At 38.7% G+C, this 18,037-nt stretch overlaps 1 long non-coding RNA gene across 1 annotated transcript; it reads right to left on the bottom strand.

The window, feature by feature from the left end:
- Positions 1-16,018: 16,018 nt before the first annotated feature.
- On the bottom strand, positions 16,019-17,834 carry LOC139835324 (uncharacterized). The gene is made up of 3 exons (XR_011751125.1): positions 17,606-17,834; positions 16,780-16,839; positions 16,019-16,186 (listed from the first exon to the last, which is right to left on the bottom strand). It is a non-coding gene; the product is annotated as an uncharacterized lncRNA (long non-coding RNA).
- Positions 17,835-18,037: the final 203 nt, after the last annotated feature.

Genomic DNA, 18,037 nt, shown 5'->3' with positions numbered 1-18,037 from the left:
TTTGCAGAAAATTTATAGCTTTGACTAGGAAGATGGAGAGAAGTTGCCTGAAGCTTGGGCAAGATTTTGCTCTCTTATCAGAGCTCGACCTGGACATGATTTGGAAAAGCATGATTTACTTGATATATTCTATAGTGGACTAACCATTGAGTCTAGAGCATATTTGGATAGTTGTGCTGGTTGTGTTTTCAGGAAAAGAACTTCAGACGAAGCTAAAGAATTATTGGCTAAAATAGGCCGGAATCATGATGATTGGACTACACCTGAACCAACCCCGACACCAATACTGAAGAATAGGGGTATGATTAAATTAAATGATGAAGATATGAGGGAAGCCAAGAAGTCTCTTAAGGAGAAGGGTATTAAACCTGAAGATGTGAAGAATTTACCTCCCATAGAGGATTTATGTAAGATAACTCCCCCTTCATCCATGATTGAGGTACACTCTCTTCAACGCTTTACTAGGGAAGATATTCCGTATTCAAAACCTCCTGCACAATGCTTAGATGAGTTTGATAATTATATTGTTAAGCAAAATAATTTTAATATGAGAGTAGAGAATCATTTAATGGAAAATTCTCAAGCTATTAGTGAATTGCATGGTATTGTGGAGAGAACCTCCAATGATGTTAAGATGCTTGTTAAACATTTTCATATGGTTCAAACTCAAATTGATCAACTCACTAAAGTGCAAAATGACTTGTTGAAAAATAGTTCTAAAGAAAAACATGCTTATGAATTAACAACTAGAGGTGGTGTTTCTACCCAGGATCCTCTATATCCTGAAGGGCATCCCAAAAGAGTTGAACAAGATTCTCAACGAACTAAAGAAACTAGTGCTCCATCTAAGAAAAAGAAAAAGAAACATAAAAATGTTGTAGAGTCCTCTGAACCTGTTAATGATCCTAATAGTATTTCTATTTCTGATGCTGAAACTGAAAGTGGTAATGAACATGATAAAGATGATGATAAGAATGATGCTTCTGATAAAGATGAGATTGAAAATGAACCTGAAAAGCATGCTAAAAATAAAAAGTACACTAAAGAAGATTTTATTGCTAAGAAACATGGTAATGAAAGAGAACCTTGGGTTCAAAAGCAAATGCCTTTTCCTGCTAAGAAACTAAAATCAAAGGAAGAAGAACACTATAATAAATTTTATGATTGGATGAAACCTTTGTTTTTGCAAATCCCTTTGACTCATGCTATTAAATTGCCTCCTTATTCAAAGTATATGAAAGATATTGTCTCTAACAAAAGGAAAATTCCTAATGAGGAAATTTCCACTATGCTCGCTAATTACTCTTTCAATGGCAAGGTTCCAAAGAAGCTTGGAGACCCAGGTATACCGACTATTCCTTGTTCCATTAAGAATAATTATGTTAGAACTGCTCTATGTGATTTAGGAGCAGGAGTTAGTGTGATGCCTTTTTCTCTTTACAAGAGACTTGATCTGGATAAATTGATACCAACTGATATATCCTTGCAAATGGCTGATAAATCTACTGCTGTTCCTGTTGGTGTATGTGAGGATGTTCCTGTTCAAGTTACTCAAAATTGCTTAATATTAACTGATTTTGTTGTGTTGGAAATGCCTGAAGACGATAATATGTCTATTATTCTTGGGAGACCCTTTCTTAACACTGCAGGGCTGTTATTGATTGCAATAAAGGAAAAGTTACTTTCAATGTTGATGACAAGGAACATACTGTCTATTTTCCCAAGAGGATTGATAAAATATGTGGAGTTAATACAATTTCCAATTCAACAACTATCAAAGTAGGAGTTATTGATTGTCCTATATATGATCCTAAAGAAGGATATCAAACTATTGTGATTGGATCCGTATCAATACAATATAAGGTAACATGATTGATTTGAGGTTTATTTCTTCTTATGACATGTAAAAATTATTTGGTGGCAAGACTTGATCAACCTTGTTAACAAGTATATTTTATATGCATAGAAGAGCTAAACAACATTTCTTTCTTTCTCCACTTGTTTTACTTGCTGTAGCACTACTTGTTTTGCAATATGCTTTAGTTGTTTAGAGGTTTGAAAATCTTTTTCTGCCCAGTAATAATAATCTTGACACCCAGAAATGTGCATTTTTCAAAGTTTTCAAAAATTTAAAAAAATTATACCGTTGGTCTTATTTTTCGAAGAGGCACCTGGGAGTACCTGGGGATGACCAGTGGGGCACCCCAGGGTGGCACCCCACAGGCCGGCGCGGCCAACAAGGGGGGCGCGCCACCCTCTTGTGTGGGGCCCTCCTTGCCCCACCACTCCATCTCTTTCTCCCATCTCATTCTCTCTCCCGAAAAAACTCGCACCAGCTTTCTCTCACTCGCGTTTCTGCTCAAGAGCTCAAGATTTCTCGATCTCTTTGCTCAGCCCAGATTTCTGTCTGAAATTGGGCACATTTGCTCTTCGGTATGTGACTCCTCCGATTATCCAAATAGAATTTTGTTTGGTTGAGTATATCTTGAATATTTTGCTGCTGTAGGTAACATGTTTAGTGAGCTTGCATGCTTGTTCTAAGTTGTAAGAATTAGTTTTGATGCATGTTTAGTACTCTAGCAAGTTCCTATGGTAGTTTCCCTCAATTATATGTCACCAAATCAAATTTTATATTGTTTATTGAAAAATTTCAGAAAATGGAGTGGAATAGTCATCAACTAAACCAACAAGAATTGGAGGTGCAACAAGTTATGAGAGTTAACCGCGAAGAGGGAGTATACCCCTCTTATTACCCGTGCATCGATTTTATGAGGAGTGCACGAATCCTGCGAGATGTTCAAAAACTGATTTCCAATGTAGGGTTGGTAAGTTTTGTTGTTGGTGAACCATACCAATATGCAAAATTGACCATGTCTGTGGTTCAGGATTTTGAATTCAATTGGTCTCAATCTAACCCCATGGTTCGATACAAAATTTATAATAAAATTGTCAACTTGCCATTTGATGATTTTTGTGCAGCAATTAGAGTGCCACAATGGGGATCATGCGAGAAGATAATGGGACTGCCGCAGGAGCTCTTGAGTCTTTACAAGATGATTTGTCATGGAAGAAGCCTCTCAGAGGATGGTGGTAAAATCAGTAGTATTCAACTCCCAGCTATTCGCTACTTTGCTTATTTCATCACCAAGTGCGTTCTTGCTAGAAAGAATGCAAGTAAGTTATCTATCCAGGATTTAGCTTTTCTAGCTGCTGCATTACAAGGTGATAAGACTTATAATTTGGGTGCTTTGATAGCCTATAGACTTGCTACTAACCGTGAGAAGGGCGGAATTTGTGGAGGTCTCATCGCCTCTTGCTTATTAGCTATGCATGGTGTAGAACCTCACCATCTTGATATTCAGCTCTCCATAGAGAAACTTGACATAGTCTCCATGATTAAGCATGAATTTGTTTCTGATTTATCTAATTTGAGTAACATGTCTTACAAGATAACATTTTACAAGAAAACTTGGAGAATAACTAAGAAAACTGAAAAACTAGTAGGATTGCCTGCACCTGTTCTGTTTAACCTTGATTCCAGGAAGGATTGGTCAGTCACGGAAGGTGAACTAGATGCATACATAGAGGGAGATGACCATCATGCAAGAAACGGCACGGAGGAGGCTGAGGAACACCTCGACTCGTCATCCGATGCAGCAGGTTCTTCGCATCAACATGTTGGGCATGAGGAGCCCTCACCCTTTTCTTCTGCACCGGGACCTTATTGTGACTACGCCATGTATGATCCACCGGCGTGGAATCCTGACCCTCGCTGGGGTTGATCTCCACTTAGGCCAAAAGCCTAAGCTTGGGGGGAGGTATGCCGGCATCACTCATTCTTTGCATATTATAGTTGCTGGATACTTGTACATACTTGTTTAGCTTCTTAAAGTGGTTTTCTAATAAGAGGGAGATGATATTTGGGGTAGTGCTGATTGAAAACAGATTCTGGACTGATACCAAAAAAATTCTCAAAAACAGCCAGAACATTATTTTGCGAAGCCAATTTTTGTGCATTTTCCCCAGGATGTTATCTAACTTTCATTAGTTGAACACTTTTCGTGTTGAGCAGCGGAAGAATTTCTTAAAAATCGATTACTGTACTGCTGTCAAGTTTGATGAATTTCTGCTGCTTTGTGTTTATGTGACTCTTCTAGTTTTCATTTTCTTGTTTTTGCTTTGTTTCTTTCCTAAAACACAAAAAGACCAAAAATATTTCTGTTGTTTCTCTTCACCATTTGTTTATCTTGGTTTCTTGTTCCTATTTTGCTTTATTTGCTATCGTTGGTTTGCTATGAGAAAATCCAAAAAGATTTTGCTTTGTTTGCTTGTTTCCTTTTGTTCTTGTTTCCAATTCGAAAACACCAAAAATATTTGTTATTCTTCTTTGGTTTTGTAAAGTTCATTATGGAGTTCAGCGGTCTTCGGTGGTTGGAGCTTGGTTTTCATTCCATATTATTCAAGTTACACAAGTGAAAGGCAATAATGACGATCTACGACAATCCGACTGTGGTGAGAGGCTGGTATGAACTCTATTTGTTTTCATTTTTGTACATATACTCATCCATGTGAGCATGCTCAGTTGGTTCATGTGAGGTATATGTCATTTAAGAAAGTCTAGCAGTTCATGATCTCTCATGTTTAGCTCCAATTTATTAATATGAGTAGCATGTCATAAGTATTTGCTTGCATTGCTTTATTCATAGATAGATATGACATTGTGGTATCCTCCTTTGAATAATTCACTTGAATCGACTTGGCACATGCTCACGCATGCATATGACTGAACAAAAGTCAATTAAGCCTCGATGATTTATTTTGCCTCAGAGTTCTTGTATCACTTTTATGCCTCTGTTAATTTATTTTGCCGCAAGCATGATTATGACAGTTATTGCTCTCTTGATTGTCGCTTCCCAGTCTATTGCTAGCCTTCACTTGTACTGAGCGGGAACGCTGCTCGTGCTTCCAAACCCCTGAAAACCAAGTTATTCCAGAGTGTCCACCATAAATACCTATGCATGGCATTTCAAACCATTCCAAGTAAATTCTCATGTGCTACCTTTAAACCTTCAAAATGCTTCTCAATTTGTGTTAATGTTTTATAGCTCATGAGGAAGTATGTGGTGTTTATCTTTCAACCTTGTCATTTACTCTTGACAGACTTTCACCAATGGACTAGTGGCACATCCGCTTATCCAATAATTTTGCAAAAAGAGCTGGCAACGGGGTTCCCAGCCCCAATTAATTAACTTTCATCAATAATTCTCTTCACATGAATTGCCCTGATTTATCAGTAAGCAACTTAATTTGCAAATAGACACTCATCCATGGTATGAGAATGTTGGAAGGCACCCGAGGATTCGGTTAGCCATGGCTTGTGTAAGCAAAGGTTGGGGGGAGTGTCATCCATAATGAAACTAAAATATATGTGTAAACAAAAGAGAAGAGGGATGATCTGCCTTGCTGGTAGAGATAACGTCCTTCATGGGAGCCGCTCTTGAAAGCCTGGTTGATGAGGTAGTTAGAGTACCCATTACCATTCGTTGACAACAACAAACACCTCTCAAAACCATTTTACTTCTGTCTTTAGAAAAATGAAAAGCTCTAGCACATGTTAATCCCTGCTTCCCTCTGCGAAGGGCCAATCTTTTACTTTTATGTTGAGTCACCATCCTTTCCTTGAGCACTTTCTTGAGAGCACAACTGTCATTCTTAGTATAATATGCTTGTCCCAAAATGTGATTAATTGTGGTATAGCTTTGATGCTTTTATCTTTGATAATCTCTACTTCTAGTCTTTCCATGAACTTCAAAGGTGCCCGGGCATTTATGTTTTGCTGTACAAATACGGGCAAGCGAGATACCACTTTATCATATCCTTTTATGAACATTGCAATCCTGCTGGTAGACATGATTCATGATGCTTATTGTTAATTTGTTGGTACCTTTTCCATGATTGACATAGCTATTAGATGATTTTATTTGCATGTATCTTATTATGAATTGCTTAAGTACTTGCCCATATCATGAGAATATTTACATCATATGAACAAATGTGTTCGTGAAAGTTCTTTTATCGCACTCAGTTGTTAACTGAATTGCTTGAGGACAAGCAATAAGCTAAGCTTGGGGGGAGTTGATACGTCCAAAACGTATCTACTTTCCCGAACACTTTTGCTATTGTTTTGCCTCTAATTTGTGTATTTTGGATACAACTAACACGGACTAACGCTGTTTTCAGCAGAATAGCTCTGGTGTCTCGTTTTTGTGCAGAAATTCAACTTTCAGAAAAATCCTCGGAATTTATGTCGAAGGGCTTATTTTTCCAGAAGATTCACGGAGCCAGAAGGGCAGGCCTGGGGGAGGCCCAGGGCCCCCACACACTAGGCCGGCGCGGCCTGGAGGGGGGGCGCGCCGCTGATGTCTACGGGTGCTTCTATTCTTGTAGACAGTGTTGGGCCTCCAAGAGCAGAGGTTTGTAGAACAGCAGCAAGTTTCCCTTAAGTGGATCACCCAAGGTTTATCGAACTCAGGGAGGAAGAGGTCAAAGATATCCCTCTCATGCAACCCTGCAACCACAAAGCAAGAAGTCTCTTGTGTCCCCAACACACCTAATACACTTGTCAGATGTATAGGTGCACTAGTTCGGCGAAGAGATAGTGAAATACAAGTAATATGGATGTATATGAGTGGTAATAGCAATCTGAATAAAATATGGCAGCGAGTAAACATGCAACAGAACAGTAAATAAGCGGTGTTTGCAGTATTGGAAACAAGGCCTAGAGATCATACTTTCACCAGTGGACACTCTCAACATTGATCGCATAATAAATAATAACTTCTCATTTGTGCTACATACACTCTTTTGTTGGATGACAAACACCATTCGTTGTGTAGGGCTACAAGAGCTCCCTCAAGCTGGAGTTAACAAGCGCCACAACATTCGGCATTCATATTTAAGTAACCTTAGAGCATAATAGATCTTTGCAAAATAAACCAAGAACTAACATAGCATACACACTGTCCACATTACACTATGAAAGGAGGAATAGATCACATCAATACTATCATAATGATAATCAACTCCACAACCTACATGAGATCGTGATCATAATCTACGACAAGAACCACACGATGCACACACTGTCACCATTACACCATGCAGGAGGAATAGACTACTTTAATAACATCACATGAGTAGCACATAGACTAGTAGCGATACAAAGATCATCATATGGATCTCAATCATGCAAGCAATTCATGAGATCATTGTATTGGAGTACAGAGAGAGAGATTAACCACATAGCTACCGGTAGAGCCCTCAGCCCCAGGGGAGAATTACTCCCTCCTCATCATGGGAACAGCGATGGCGGTGAAGATGGTGGTGGAGATGGCTTCCGGGGGCAATTCCCCGTCCCGGCAGGGTGCCGGAACAGAGACTTCTGTCCCCCGAATTGGAGTTTCGCGATGGCTGCGGCTCTGGAAGGCTTTCTCGTATCGTGGTTTTTCCGTGTCGAAGTTTTAGGTCAAGATGACTTATATAGGCGAAGAAACGGAGCCGGAAGGCTGACGGGGGACCCACACAGTAGGGGGGCGCGGGCCCCCCCTTGGCCGCGCCAGGGTGTTGTGTGGTGGGCCTGTGGCCCCCCTCTGGCCTCTCTCGGGTGTTCTGGAAGCTTCGCGTGATCCTAAGATGCTGGGCATTGATTTCATCCGATTCCGAGAATATTTCCTTACTAGGATTTCTGAAACCAAAAACAGCAGAAAACAGGAACTGGCCCTTCGGCATCTCGTCAATAGGTTAGTTCCGGAAAACGCATAATAATGACATATAATGTGTATAAAACATGTAGGTATCATCAATAAAGTAGCATGGAACATAAGAAATTATAGATACGTTTGAGACGTATCAAGCATCCCCAAGCTTAGTTCCTACTCGCCCTTGAGTAGGTAAACGATAACAATGATAATTTCTTAAGTGACATGCCATCATAACCTTGATCATACTATTGTAAGCATATGTAATGAATGCAGCGACAAAACAATGGTAATGTCATGAGTAAACAAATGAATCATAAAGCAAAGACTTTTCATGAATAGTACTTCTGGACAAGCATCAATAAGACTTGCATAAGAGTTAACTCGTAAAGCAATAATTTAAAGTAGAGGTATTGAAGCAACACAAAGGAAGATTAAGTTTCAGCGGTTGCTTTCAACTTATAACATGTATATCTCATGGAGGTATTGTCAACATAGAGTAATATAACAAGTGCAATATGCAAGTATGTAGGAATCAATGCACAGTTCACACAAGTGTTTGCTTCTTGAGGTAGAGAGAAATAGGTGAACTGACTCAACATAAAAGTAAAAGAAGGGTCCTTCAAAGAGGAAAGCATCGATTGCTATATTTGTGCTAGAGCTTTTATTTTGAAAACATGAAACAATTTTGTCAACGGTAGTAATAAAGCATATGTATCATGTAAATTATATCTTACAAGTTGCAAGCCTCATGCATAGTGTACTAATAGTGCCCGCACCTTGTCCTAATTAGCTTGGGTTAACACTGATTATCATTGCATAACATATGTTTCAACCAAGTGTCACAAAGGGGTACCTCTATGCCGCCTGTACAAGGGTCTAAGGAGAAAGTTCGCATTGGATTTCTCGCTTTTGATCATTCTTCAACTTAGACACCCATACCGGGACAACATAGACAACAGATAATGGACTCCTCTTTTAATGCTTAAGCATTCAACAACAGTTAATATTCTCATAAGAGATTGAGGTTTTATGTCCAAACTGAAACTTCCACCATGATTCATGGCTTTAGTTAGCGGCCCAATGTTCTTCTCTAACAGTATGCATACTCAAACCATTTGATTGTGAAAACTGCCCTTACTTCAGACAAGACGGACATGCATAGCAACTCACATGATATTCAACAAAGAGTAGTTGATGGCGTCCCCAGGAACATGGTTATCGCACAACAAACAACTTAATAAGAGATAAAGTGCATAAGTACATATTCAATACCACAATAGTTTTTAAGGCTATTTTGTCCCATGAGCTATATATTGCAAAGGCGAATGATGGAAATTTAAAGGTAGCACTCAAGCAATTTACTTTGGAATGGCGGAGAAATACCATGTAGTAGGTAGGTATGGTGGACACAAATGGCATAGTGGTTGGCTCCAGGATTTTGGATGCATGAGAAGTATTCCCTCTCGATACAAGGTTTAGGCTAGCAAGGTTATTTGAAACAAACACAGGGATGAACCGGTGCAGCAAAACTCACATAAAAGACATATTGTAAACATTATAAGACTCTACACCGTCTTCCTTGTTGTTCAAAACTCAATACTAGAAATTATCTAGACTTTAGAGAGATCAAATATGCAAACAAAATTTTAGCAAGCTCTATGTATTTCTTCATTAATGGGTTCAAAGTATATGATGCAAGAGCTTAAACATGAGCACAACAATTGCCAAGTATCAAATTATCCAAGACATTTTATCAATTACTACATGTAGCATTTCCCGTTTCCAACCATATAACAATTAACGAAGCAGTTTCAACCTTCGCCATGAACATTAAAAGCTAAGAACACATGTGTTCATACGAAACAGCGGAGCGTGTCTCTCTCCCACACAAGGATGAACTTATTCAAATAAAACAAAAATAAAAACAAACAGACGCTCCAAGTAAAGTATATAAGATGTGACCGAATAAAAATATAGTTTCAAGAGAAGAAACCTGATAAGTTGTCGATGAAGAAGGGCATGCCTTGGGCATCCCCAAGCTTAGATGCTTGAGTCTTCTTGAAATATGCAGGGATGAACCACGGGGGCATCCCCAAGCTTAGACTCTTCACTCTTCTTGATCATAGTATATCATCCTCCTCTCTTGACCCTTGAAAACTTCCTCCACACCAAACTTTAAGCAAACTCATTAGAGGGTTAGTGCACAATCAAAAATTCACATGTTCAGAGGTGACACAATCATTCTTAACACTTCTGGACATTGCAAAAAACTTCTGAAAGTTAATGGAACAAAGAAACTCATTCAACTTAACAAAAGCGGCAATGCGAAATAAAATGCAGAATCTGTCAAAAACAGAACAGTCCGTAAAGACGAACCTGGAAGGGGCACTTAACTTGCTCAAACGGAAAAACTCAAAACTAATGAAAGTTGCGTACATATCTGAGGATCACACACGTAAATTTGCAGATTTTTTTGATTTTTTTACAGAGACTTCTGCGCGAATTTGTGACAGACAGCAATGCTGTTTCTGCGCAGCAATCCAAATCTAGCATCAACTTTACCATAGAGACTTTACTTGGCACAAAAACATGATAAGGAGAGGTTGCTACAGTAGTAAACAACTTCCAAGACTCAACAAAACAAAAATTGCTGTAGTAAAATAAACACATGGGTTATCTCCCAAGAAGTTCTTTCTTTATAGCCACTAGATGACCGGTTGCGCTATCGCGCAAATGGCAGAATCAATACATGAGAGAAATGCCTAAATCGGTGCAATCGAAAACGTATTAACAATATGCTAATGGGTGACTAATACATAGGATAATCCGTTGTGCCCCAGCCCAACTAAAACCGAACCGGAACCTGAATTGAAGTCATGCCTTACCAGTAAGTGAAATCACGGTGATAATCAGCAAGAAATAAAATGCAAATGAATCAACAGTAAATAGACAACTGATACTTTGGTTGCACACGAAGTTGATCACAAAATCACCAATAGCAGTACACTGTCATACAACAGAGATGATAGAATCAAAAAGTCGCAGCATAGTAAATAGCCCATGTTGCAATAATATGTTTAGTTCTACTCTGATGCTGTCTAAGCTATAAAATACATATAAATAAGGCAAAGTGGTTAAACAGAAAATTAGGATTTGGCATTCTAACTCCAAACCGTCAAGATCTCCGGTAAGGTAGCCGCGTCCCGAACTGTTCTCTCACCAACTGTCAGGCTGCTACAAAATTAGAGCAGAGCAGCAGACCCGTGGCCTATGCATTGCTCGGAGAAGATGGACCGCCAAAACTGCAAAAGAAAAAGTAGAACTACGCATTATAGGTTGCCAACAGCTATGTATAGAGAAGATAGCGCCATATAATTTTTTTTGCCTTAGCCAAAAGCTAACACCGTAATATTATTTTCTATATGTTAGTATATCTAATTCCAAAACTTGGCTTTTCAGTTATCAGATACTCACATTTACATTTTGTTTTTTCAGGTTTATCTAATTTTCAACTGTACTTGTGCTCTAACCAATTTTACTCTTTTGAGACTTACTATTGATCTATTCTAGAACACTCAAATTCAGAATATTGTTGGCTCTTGCGATATCAAATTTCTCATTAGAATGGAGGACCTTGCATAATCTCATGGTGCACAAGAAGTTGAACCTAGGCACAAGACAGCGATTTCACAATGTCGGCCCTTGCGACAACCAGTAGGACCTCAAAGATGAAGAGGTAAATTACCTTTGGTAGGTACTAATTGGTAAGCTGCTGCAACTGCCATACATACTACAGGTAAATACACCCGAACCGACAGTATGCGGCTCCCAGAGGCAGCTGGTACACACAAAAATGGCCAACATAATTAGAATCAATTAACGGTGGCTAAAACAGGCCGAGTATACCAGTGAAAAAAAAACAAAAAAAGGAGAATTTGGAATAAAGACATACAAAAGGAAGAGAAGTCTGCATATGAAAATACTTGCATCGCCCTGTAATCAGAGGGTGAGTTCAACTTACACGTGCATATTACTATTAGCTACAGAGGGTGAGTTGTATATAACTAAAGATTAAACCCAATTTGTTATTGAAACATAAATGAAAATATCATTGTTTACTTAGAATACTTACACAACCATGCGTAATTTACGAAGGCATGATGCAGCGAAACTCACCGTGAGATAATTTGACACACTTCAGCTGCAGCCAGAGACGAGCTTTAAAGCTTCCAATGCACAGCAGAAATAATTGCATGGCTGGGATGATATTCTTTACAACACCCTGTAATCAGGAATGCACATGTCATGCACTCATGCCCTCTTAAATTACACGCCACACATGATAAATGGGTGGCATGTTAAGATGGAGGGACACTATTTGACTCCATTTAAAAATTCAAATCAACCGGTTAAAAGGCCAAAGATGGTGCAAGTCATTGTATAACATCATTTCTTTAAATAATAGATCCATAGAGCAGAGAGCAAATCCAGAAAGCAACTCCTAAGAAAGGCCAATATGCCATACACACGTATATTTGCAAAACCTGGATTAAAAGAAATAACCATCATGCATTGTATGTTTAGATAAACCTACTTAAGCCCAATATGCTTTGCTATTGCTTTGCAGTCCACTGGTAGACAGACTGCAATTAATGAAAATTGGTAGCTAATAATCATTTCATACTGCATAGGGTGTGTACAAAACAATAATTTTTTATAAAGCAGCCAAAGAAAGAACCTGTGAGCAATTTTACAGATCATGGAGAGAAAACAAATATTTAATGTGCCAAAGAAGTATCAGATCTAATCACCATAATGTTACTGGCCAAAAAGAAAAACTGTGAGAAAATCAGCCTCCTGTGTGTTTTATTTTACAACAATCTATCTTCAAAAAATATGATTACCAACAATACTAAACGCTTGGTTACATTTTAGGCATATTAACAACAAAGGGGTGTATAAAAGGGATGAGCATTTTCTTGCTGCCCAAAATTATATATGTTGTTTTCTTAGTCTCACCTGTAGTAAAGGTACTTCCTCAACTGGAAGTTCAACACCCAGATCTCCATGAGCCACCATTTCCTATAAACATTTCAAGAAGCTCCGCTGAGAACAATTTCTTGAATGCAATTTTCATGACACAAGCGATCTAAGGAAATTTAAATGTGGGAGGGAGAACGAATAATATAGGCAATGTTCAGGGCCTTACCCCATCTAAAGGCATGTTTGGAATTGAATCAGCCCTCTGAGTTTTTGGAATGAAATGTATATCCACATTAGCACCTGGATACTAAAATAACAAATTAAATATTGAGTTATCTGCATCGTGAATAAGTAAAATAAGAGAGACAAACAAATTAATAGCATTGCATCATAAATGGTATAAACTGACTTCGGAATAAGAAGGGTTTATTTAAATGTCCTCTCTAAATATGATTGTACCCAATTGCTTGTGGCAGACAATGTTGTAGACTAAAACATGGCAGGATAAAAGGAGAAGAATATCCTTTAACTAAACATGATGGATATACAAATGACAGATAGAAATAATAAAGATATGTAAAGGAAATCAACAATGGTGTGTTTCGAAGAAAAAGTAAGGAAATACATAATAAGCGGATTCTTCACTGGCCAAGCAAGAACCATCCGGTTGGAGTTCAATTGGGAGTGCTAATCAAGTAGAAATAGACAATTGGAGCTAAAACAGGAATTTCAATTGTAAAATCCAGTAGCACCAACAAATGTTTTGAGGATGTAAAACAAAAGGAACAACAACATACATGATTAGCAGAACTAATTCTATGATTATCAGATAGCTTCCATTCCTCATGTTGTATCGTTCGGATAGAAGATCTGATAACTATGTGATGTACCATTGTTCAACATAAAGCATCCGAAGATTTAGAGGGAGAGGGAGAGATAATAAGATAGGGTTTGACCTGCAAAGCACCAATATATTGATGTCTGACTCAAAGAGGGGAGCGGAAGACAGTTGAGGCGGCAACCATCGCCAGCTCCAAGGCGATAATATTTAAGCCTAACTACCAAATATATGGACATTCAGGGAAGCAAGCTCATATGATTGCTTGTTCTCTGAAAGTTATACCTAGAAATTACAAAAGGTCAACTACCAAAAAGAGGACAATCGAGAAGTATCCATTTATACCAAACCCGTAGATAAAATGGTCTTTTCATTAAGACCACATTTACAAACCATAACAACAGGAATGGCACGAGTAAATCATATGCAAAAACATAGCACGAGTACAAATAAATAATTTTTGGATACTTAGTCACAGAAGATTAAATCAAATAAGTAATTAATGAGCAAGGGGATATCGATCAGCTGAAACACCACTTTTCTTCAGTTGCTCTGCTAGAGTTCCAAACCCCACTTTCCTCAATTAATACTGCGTGCAAAATGCAATTAATGAGTAACCGGACTATGAGCTGTGCATTTATTCCAACATGTATGGACTATTTTGCTATTGAACGAAATACTATACACAAGAGACAACCTCTGGTACCTCGTGGAGTGACAATGATGATAGTGCAATGCGAAAGAGAGTAAATTTTGCACATGAGCATTTGCAGTGGCAGCATATCTGGATAGATCTCTATATAACTTTTCCTCAACCATAAGGTACTGGAACTGCATGCTGGCCAATGGCATCATATCTGAAAAGGTAACAATCTATTTTAGTCAAATGGCTGCTCGAAATAAAATTATTTTAAAAAATATGAACAAATGATTCAAATAGGCCAATATGAACCGAATAGCCACAACGACTCAATTCACCGATTCTATTCTCCCAAAAAAATCAAAGCCTTTCTGAGATGCTGAAAGACGGCAAAGCAATCAACAACACAAGAGGCAATGGATATGCACAACGGCTGGAACAAGATTCAAGCAAGCTTAAACCACATGTATTTCATTACATTACTAACTGAACCAATCCTAAACTCACCATAATATTCTCCAGAGGGAAACTCTAGTTCATGTCACATATTGCATAGAAAATCATTGATATAAAAGGAAGAAAATTAAATGCAACTAAATAATAAGATTAATGCTCAAGCCACTCACCAATAGCTGTTTTCCATCCTTAAAAGCTGATTCTGTAGCTTCTTTAGCCTCAAATCACCACATATATCCCATTAGTCCTTACATAGCACATGCAATTATTTCAGAATAAACAAAACCAAAGATACAAGCTACAATGAGTACAAATGATAATTACACTGTTAGTCATTAGAGATAGAATTTACATATATCGAGCTTCTCAGCGATAGAAGCCTGTGAGGGGAGACACTGCCGACATAGTTAATTAACCCAAATTGTCTAACCTTTTGTTTTTGCGGGGAACCAAAATTATCTAACCAATCTGGTATTTTCATGGATTCTAAACGAAAGTTTCAAGATACGGAGTATAGTATAGCGCTGAGTTACCGGGCACAGAACTCCAAACAACCTGTCAAATGTTAACTCTTACAATAGATGCCCGCAATAGTAACTTTGCAGCAGAGAGATGGATGTACATCTGCTGCACCAATATCCAAGGAGATGGGCGCTCACCTCCAACCCTCCTAAATCCTTCCACTGACAGTTCATACACAGAGAAAACGAAACAAATTCTCAGGAGTGCGGGGAGATCTAAATCGAGATCGCGCAGCTACTCCGGCCAATCCAAGAGAATTTAACAGAGGCTCCGATACATGCAATAAGTGGACATCAGATGGAAAAAGAGAAACTAACCTTGAACCAGGCCTTCAACGTCAGCATCATCGGCGACCAACCCACATCAGGGGAGAGGGCATGGAAGGAAGATGCTGACCCGCCATCGTCCCACTCCCAGAGTCGCCGGACTTCCACGCGTTTGTGTTCTGCCTGACCAGCGCGAGTGCGCTTGTGGTGCCCTCGATCTCCACGGATGGCTGTTCCACCTGATCTCCATGAACCTGCAAGAATCAGATACAGTAAGTACTATAATCTATGAAACAAATGACTCATATTATATCTGGCAGATGAACCTTTAAATCATTACCTTATGGATGAACCTGCAAAATAAATCAAAATTTGCACTTTGTAACTGTTGACTACAGGCCAAAGTCGAGATTATGTGTGTGTGGGGGGAGGGGGGCCTCCTTTAATCAACAATATGAATGATAAAACTGAAAAGTTAGAAACAACATCATAATTTGGTAAGCAAATTCTCTACTGAGATGGGCACTGAAACCCACTTGTTCATTCACCTTGTTGCCAGCGTCTGTAAAAAAGTACAAACGAAGAAGAAACTAAGTTGCAGGAAAAACCAGAGCATCCTTTTGCTTTGTTTTTATACAGCATTAAAACCAGAGCCTTGAACTTCTACTACGCATTGGAATCTGCCTGAAGTTCTCATTTCCCCAAACTCCGCACGCGCTACCTGTGGCCACTGTGATGCCGGATGTATAGAAAAATTAGAATAGCAGAATGCATGAATTTGGCAGGAAATAATATACAAAGGAAAGCGCTACAGAATTTTCCTCTTGAACAGGCCATGAGGAAGTATTAAACAAAACCCCAAATATGTACTCAAGTGCTTGACTATCCAATCCTAGTGTACCAAATACTGTTGCCAAACAAGCGAAATATCAAAATATAGGCTATTCATATTGCAGCAAAGAACATCCTTTGCGTATCAAATACTTTTGCCAAATAAGCGAAATATCAAATATAGTTAACAACCAAGAGAGTTCATTGACCACCATGAAACTAAATTAGTCTCATGATCTATGGAGTACTGTAAAATTGGGTGAGTTGCAGATAAAACGATGCTAACTTCTCTTTCTTTTTTCTTGGATGATTGTTCCCGAGCATGTTCTGCAGCTGTAAAGCCAAATGTACCATACTGTTGAAATGTTTATGAGGGGTTACCTCCCAAATCCTACACAACCACCCAGACACCAGGAACTCTAAAATCCTTGCAGTTTTTTAAAACCTGGGAATGCAAGAAACGTACCAAATCAATACATTTACCAGGGGTTTTCGAGCCTCGTGCGAACATACTCTTCAATTAACTTCCACTCTCGGCTGAACCTGAAATCAAACAAATTAACATCATTATGAGTTAACACGACTTTAACTTGTTCAGACTCAAGCACTGAGTAGAGGAGAGAAATATATGTACACTCAGCTCCCCTTGGCGGGGCGACCACAGATAATGTGCAACTTTCTTACGTTCTTTATCGGAATGCCACAGTTATTACACGCAAGAATGGGTAAGCAGGAAATGAAACATGCTTAGAATAAAAAGGTTTGGTTGATTTGGTGAAGGAAATGAATAAGAAGCATCCTCGTCTGTAACAGTCGTCTGTAACAGTCTGCCGAAGAGAAGAACAGAATTAGGGAAGCGAACACCAAATGGAACATAAAAATCCACTAAATCAAGCGAGCAGATAACTAAAAATCGTCAGCCAGGGTTGTATGAACTAAACATTGGTTCTTCTCTGCCCTTATAGTTGCACCGAACTTGGCTCAAATCCTAAAGCAGCATATGCATGATATGATAATTTAGTAGTAACTACCAACAGGACACGTAGCAGATCTTGGATACAATACCAGACCTCAGTGGAGATTTAGAGCCATGAGCTGAACATTCAAATCATGCAAGATCACAAGCACCACACAGATAAATAAAATCAGAATGAGGCATCGGGACTATTAAGAGGATTTCTCCTAGAATCACCATCTCATCTGTACGGTCTGGAACTTACAATACTTCATATGCTCGCCACTGGCAAAAACAACCACAACTATCATAAACCCGGCGGAAATTAACAAACGATATGAAGAAGAGATTTACCAGAGGTAGCACCATATGAAGCTGGCGAACTCAGTTTTCTTGTGCTCGCTGCAACCACTAAGAAAATTCAGGAAAAATAAGCAGGATTAGAGATATGGAGGCAAATAAGAGAGATAATGACAAGAACTTGCCAAATTAAATAGACATGATAATACATCCGAGGAATTTTTTATTGCCATTATCTCATGCATATGCTTTTGAATAAAATATAAACCAAAGTATTGTAAGATCCAGACCATACAGATTGGCGTATACTCAAAGTATGAATCGGGGGGAGTATTAAAAACAAAATTGAGGATAAAAATGATCTTGATGGCCTAGAAGGAGGGTTGTGACATGAACTTGTCGCCCTTCTATGATCCTCCCACAAAATCCAAACGCATCTAAATGACACCGCCACTGCACTGCATCTAAATGGCCGCGTCCCATGTA

The sequence above is a fragment of the Lolium perenne genome, chromosome 2 (assembly GCF_019359855.2).
Source record: "Lolium perenne isolate Kyuss_39 chromosome 2, Kyuss_2.0, whole genome shotgun sequence".
Lineage (NCBI taxonomy): Eukaryota > Viridiplantae > Streptophyta > Magnoliopsida > Poales > Poaceae > Lolium > Lolium perenne.
Note: the sequence above shows the minus strand (reverse complement) of the source record. Positions and strands in the feature narration are given on the sequence as shown.